Raw genomic sequence first — 6000 nt, 5'->3', positions numbered from 1 at the left:
AGTCCCATTGGAGAAGGATGCTATTATTCTTAATAATTGAGTATACTTAGAATCTTGAGTTAGTTATGTATAAAAGATGGAAATCAATCTGATGATGTAAGGTCGTTATCAATCACACGTACGAGACACGCATAATTCTTTGAGATGTACTAGCATTAAACAACCTCTGGGCCTTTTAGGTGATCGCTTGGCATATAAGAGGCTCATCTAAGGTTTCAATCAAAACTCAGTATTTTTATATGGATTACGTTCATTAAGCTGACCTTCGGAACTTCATGTGTAACAACTTATAAGTGTAGCAACTTATAGTCGGTAGGGTGTACATAATCTCACAGATACTGGTCCACAAGAGCAACCACCTTTCTTATTAAATAATTACCGTGATATATATATATATATATATATATATATATATATATATATATATATATATATATATATATATATATATATATATATATATATATATATATATATATAGATAGATAGATAGATAACGGCGAAATGTTTACACACTGATGCATATATTATAGTCAGAGAATGTACGAGCTTATCTAATGATTACATCATATTACCAATCTAACGGATTGTACTGACGTTGCAGACAAGATTAAATCAATAGTTTGCTTAGATGAGTCATATAGATCTGTCAAAGATGCTGAAAAGATGTTATATGATTTTTCAAATCCGTAAGCGGAGCTTCTTGATAAATATAATCGACTTAGGAATGATCTTGCAAACTCAACGACCTAAACATGGAGCAGAATATAATAAAAAGCGTAAAAACCTCAATCTGTTAACGTTGGCCTAGTCTTATGTGAATGATTCTAGCGACAAAAAGCATTGAATACGTCAGTAGTGATAATGAACATAGCGAGGATCATCGCATTTAGCAAGATGGGATCCCAATAGGCGAGACTTTATTAGTCTCTTTCCAAGACCAGGGGATTAAACATTAATGCCTAAGATATGCAAGCAATCCAAACTATTCAGAATTATTGGATTTGCAGTACGAAGGTTGGATAAGAGCAAAGTGATTGATCATTTGAAGTGATCTAAATCGAACTCCATTTTAACGAGTTTATTGATTTGTTTGTTACTGAGCATTTGGTCTGAACGCCTTTCTATATAAGGGACCCTAATACAGTATTGCAGATTACATCAAATAAAGATACGACCCTATTAGATAAAATTTCGTACATTTAAAAAGCGAATTACATTAGGATGTATTAGCTGTAATGGTGTATGCCTTGGCAACTATGCGGCAGATCAAGAAAATGTTGAACATTGTAAATCGCATTTACTGCCTTTATGTGTTGGTGTCAGTGCTCGACCATGTCTTAAATATGGAGTATTGGAGCAATTTCTCGTAGTCAGCTTCGTTGGCCAATTCGGATCCGTTCGGAAATATGATCGTACGCAGGCAAAGACTCGTCGAACCTATGATCGCAGATACACGTAACGTTGAGGAAACAGACACATAAGTAATTGGAACAATAGACATTGCAGTTCCTGACCTTGCTAAGGTAAAAACAATACAACAAACTTTGTCAATTAGACAGAGATATCTTTTATATATAAGCATGCAAACTGATTCCGTCGAGTATGTATCAAAAAATGTCAGCGAATATACATTCACAATAAGTAAGAGGCTATAAAAAGGTATTCGCGGCCTTATCTTCCTGCGCTACTTTGATGGTTAAACAAGTTACAGTGCGATTTGTTAATAACATCAAAACCGTTGGAGCGGATCATTTAACAAAATCTAGGATTTCGGGTGGTTCAGTCGCTTCGAGATCGACTACGACGAAAAGCGATTACACTACCAACAACGGCAACAATACCAGCTCTATGAACGCCCTCAACAGTGTACCGCCAATTCGACGATTTCAAATCTGGTAATGATAAGTGGATTACTATTGTCTCGCAAAAGATTCTAGACCAAACCATAAATGTATAAATGATGTATCCGGTCCCTCTCTTTGACATGGACTTACCCGTGTTGCAAGATACAAACGATCGAATTATTAATATAAAGCGTACAGAAGAACACATGTCTGTATTTCTGTCGATGGGAAGCACTCTTGCAAGTCCAAGGAAATTTCAGCGACAACAAGTTGCACACGCCCCCGACGACAAAGTCAAATTTATCAACAACGGCATCATGTCGTTATTTAGCAACTCACGTGCTCTCATTGATGAAACAAAAATCGATGGCTGATCGGATAATGTTGGCATTATTTCAACAGTTCATGGACTCGCCAGATAGACCGACGATTTTGCAAGATCCGCTGGCCGGTCTATGATGTTCATAAAATACACAAGCAAACAATTGGATCATGTCCTGCATCTACTTAGAATATTTGCTCATCCAGCTGATACACCGTTAAGATTTGGTCCTGATGGCGGCACTACACTGTTTGGCGTCAACACATTAAAAACTAGCTCTGCAGCTCAACGTAAACAGTTTGATGCTCGCGAGGAGTTACCTGCACGATTCTACTCTCACACATGTTTGTTTTCAGAGACATTCTTACGGTTATTGCCTAGGCCCAACACACAGTCACGTTAACCAGTAAAAGCCACGCTTAAGATGCAGTTTGGCCTGATGATAATGCGACCTGCCGATGGTAAGGTTGAGTTATCCAAACGTTCGCTTTAGAAAACGAAACGTCAACCTCACGGGATGACCATTAATTAATGTGTTAGCGCTCGGTGGCATGTTTCAATTCTTCGCAGCCATTCCAGCCCCTTAGCCCTTGCCGATCCTGTGGATGCAAAAGCGGGCTCTTCTGAACTTCATCTGCGTTCGCTCTGAGAAAGGCGGTTAGTGGACGCATGAAAAGAAAATATCTTGTCATGTACATTTAATTTACATTGTTTGTTATTTTTTCATTATATGCTATTGTATGTTGGACCTAACCTTGTCCAAAATCAAGTTTCTTTTCTATTTTACCTGAATTGTTGATTTCTTTTTACTTCTGTAAACAACTAATACATAGCTAAATTATTCTCTGTCTGTATGGGTTAAATATTGGGATATTATTAATAGAAGAAAACATGTTTATTTGGGACAGGGTCTAGGCTAGTGGCGTTCCCCCGGCGTACCTGACATATTTCAAATTCTATATTATAATTTTAGTAACAAACCATCTTATTATACCGAACATTTATCATGTAGATTTAGAACCCTCCAGATTGAAATTTTCTTATTAGAAAATGCTAAATATGACCTGAGGTCAAGTAGATGACTATATATATATATATATATATATATATATATATATATATATATATATATATATATATATATATATATATATATATATATATATATATATATATATATATATATATATATATATATATATATATATATATTCTTGTCACTGGAACAAATTAAGTCTTGCTTGAAGATCTAGCAGAATCAATTGTATTGTTGTGGTCCAATAGTTCAAAAATATGGGCTGGAATTTATTTCTTAATTTGTTTTATTCAAGTGAGTATTCTCTGGAAATACATCGTACTCATAAAATAAATAATATTCTGGGACAGAGACATTCACTGGGGATTTATAATGACTTCAAACTTGGAATTATATTACTGTGTTTCAACAATGACCGTGGTACAACACTACGATACAGGCCACCACAATGACATCAACACTTTAAGCGTTGGATTTAATTTGGATTTCCACTACAGTTTGTTAAGAACGTTTATCATTAAGACTTGTGTCATTAATTATAGGATTTTCTTAGGATTCAGTCTGCAATACCGTTAAGTTCTTTTTATTTTGCATTATATTCTTCGGAAATAAAGTATTTTTTTTAATTTTACAAAGGTTTTTGCCTCTCGCTCTTTGGTGTTACTCGTTTTAAGAGCATAGACTCATAACAGTCATCTGTTATCCAGGCGTGAGAGCTATAGGTTCCTAAGTGGAAGTGGTCTTCGAGTCGTTGTCGTGTCTATTGACTAATTTTGTTCTGCTCACGATCACGCAGTCAAACATTCCTGATTTGTCTTTATGCTGGATTAACTTGCATCTATGATTCCCCAGAAAAGGAAAAGTGGAATCGTTAACTTGGATTCAACAATAGGACATGGAACGCACTGGGTCGCATACGTGGTGACTCCCAAACATCTTTTGTATTTTAACTCGTACGGGCTTGCACCGCCATGTAAATTTGTTGATTATTTAACCCGAGCGGCGAACGACACTGTTTTATTAATCGTTACCTTTGCAAACTCAACTAGACATGCCATTATGTGAACATCGTGCAGTTACAGAGTTGCTTGTACTCGTGCCTTCACCAGTATGCATGATTTTTTACCTTGTCACTTAGAAAGTACGCTTAATAGAATATGAAAACCTTTTTGGCATTTACACAAACATAAGGCACGAAGACACGCTGATGTGGATCTAACTAGATCTGCCATCAAACAGAATTTGGCTGACTTTACCAGCAGGTTTTCTGTCAACATTCATCTGGGCCAACTTGCAATTTTTCAGGACCAAACTAGAAAACTGAGAAAATCGAAAAGTAGACGTTCAAAATGTTGTTATAAACTAAAAGAAGCTGTTGACAAGAATCTTACCGAAATCGGTTAAATCTGTAGAATCAGATACTCCGGTGTATCGTGCGCCTCTATCAAAGACGACGTCGACACAAATACGAAATCATAATTTAAAAAGCCATGCAATAAGTAGACACCGTATCAGGAACGGAAACCGAATTCAACTGATGCAAGAACCCATAGATGATGATGATGATGATGATGATGATGATGATGATACAGAACAATACGTGGATATAAAATTCAGTGATATCAAGGTCGTGATTAGCAACGCTAAATTGCCAAATAAATTTTGAAGTAATTGTTGATGGAGTGCAGTCTAAAATATTTATTGTAACAGGTGGAAATATTGATGGGTTTCATCCCATTGGTTATTTTAGACTAGCTGCTGATAGATCCTGATATTACGTCATTATTATGTTCGAGTTTACTACAACTTAGCGGTCTGAAAATATTCAATTATTAGAACAAATATACCCACTGGGGGGAGATCCTCTTGAACCTAAAATATTTTACCAAAGATACTATATATTTAGGTCAGATTTTGATAACAACTCGTTTAAACGTATGTGGTTGCAGGCTCGTTGAAAAACACTAGGGTCGGAAAACTAGATATACTGGTACATGAGATAAATGAGAATGAAGTGTTATTAAATATCTTTGTATTTAAGACTTGATTTACTGTTACATATACTTGAGTACATAAGAGTACCCAGATGATTACCTTTCTTAACATAAAGGAAGAATAATGTATTATCTCTTACAAATTGCGTAAATTAGAAGGAGCAAAAGTCACCCGATCTCTAAGGTATATTGGCATTCGTAGCCATGAACAACTTTTGAATACACAAACCTAGCTACTAAATAAATCTGGGTTTTCGAAAAATTCACCATTGTAATATTTATGGATATGTCTTATTTGTCTTTCAAATATCTTTTTGATTTGTTTAAGTAGTGTTATCTTTAAAATTCCAAGAACGATTATATGACTCCAAATTATTCAGCACAGTTTTAATGACTGGTCATCTTTTGCAACAATTACTTAGTCGTCTGCATATAATAACAAAAACACAGACAAATCGTTGGTGGAGAAACCATCATCTACACTGACAATAACATCTTGGCTACAATATCGTCTATAGAAATGAAAACAAAGTTGCTGAAAAGTGGTTCTCCTTGTTTCAGGCCATATTGTGAGCCAATAAAATCTCAGGTCGATTATTTAATCTTACACAAGATTTTACAGTATTATATATTACACTTAAAACGTTTCCCCTAACTGAACTAACTGGTCAAACGATTTCTCATAATCGATGCGTGTACGATGTAATGTTTTTCCAGATTTCAGCACCTTCGAAATATATGCGTTGAGGATGGGTATATATATATATATATATATATATATATATATATATATATATATAT

This window comes from Sinohyriopsis cumingii, chromosome 13, assembly GCF_028554795.1.
Source record: "Sinohyriopsis cumingii isolate HCF-2022 chromosome 13, ASM2855479v2, whole genome shotgun sequence".
NCBI classification, from domain to species: domain Eukaryota; kingdom Metazoa; phylum Mollusca; class Bivalvia; order Unionida; family Unionidae; genus Sinohyriopsis; species Sinohyriopsis cumingii.
This window is presented reverse-complemented; position numbering follows the sequence as displayed.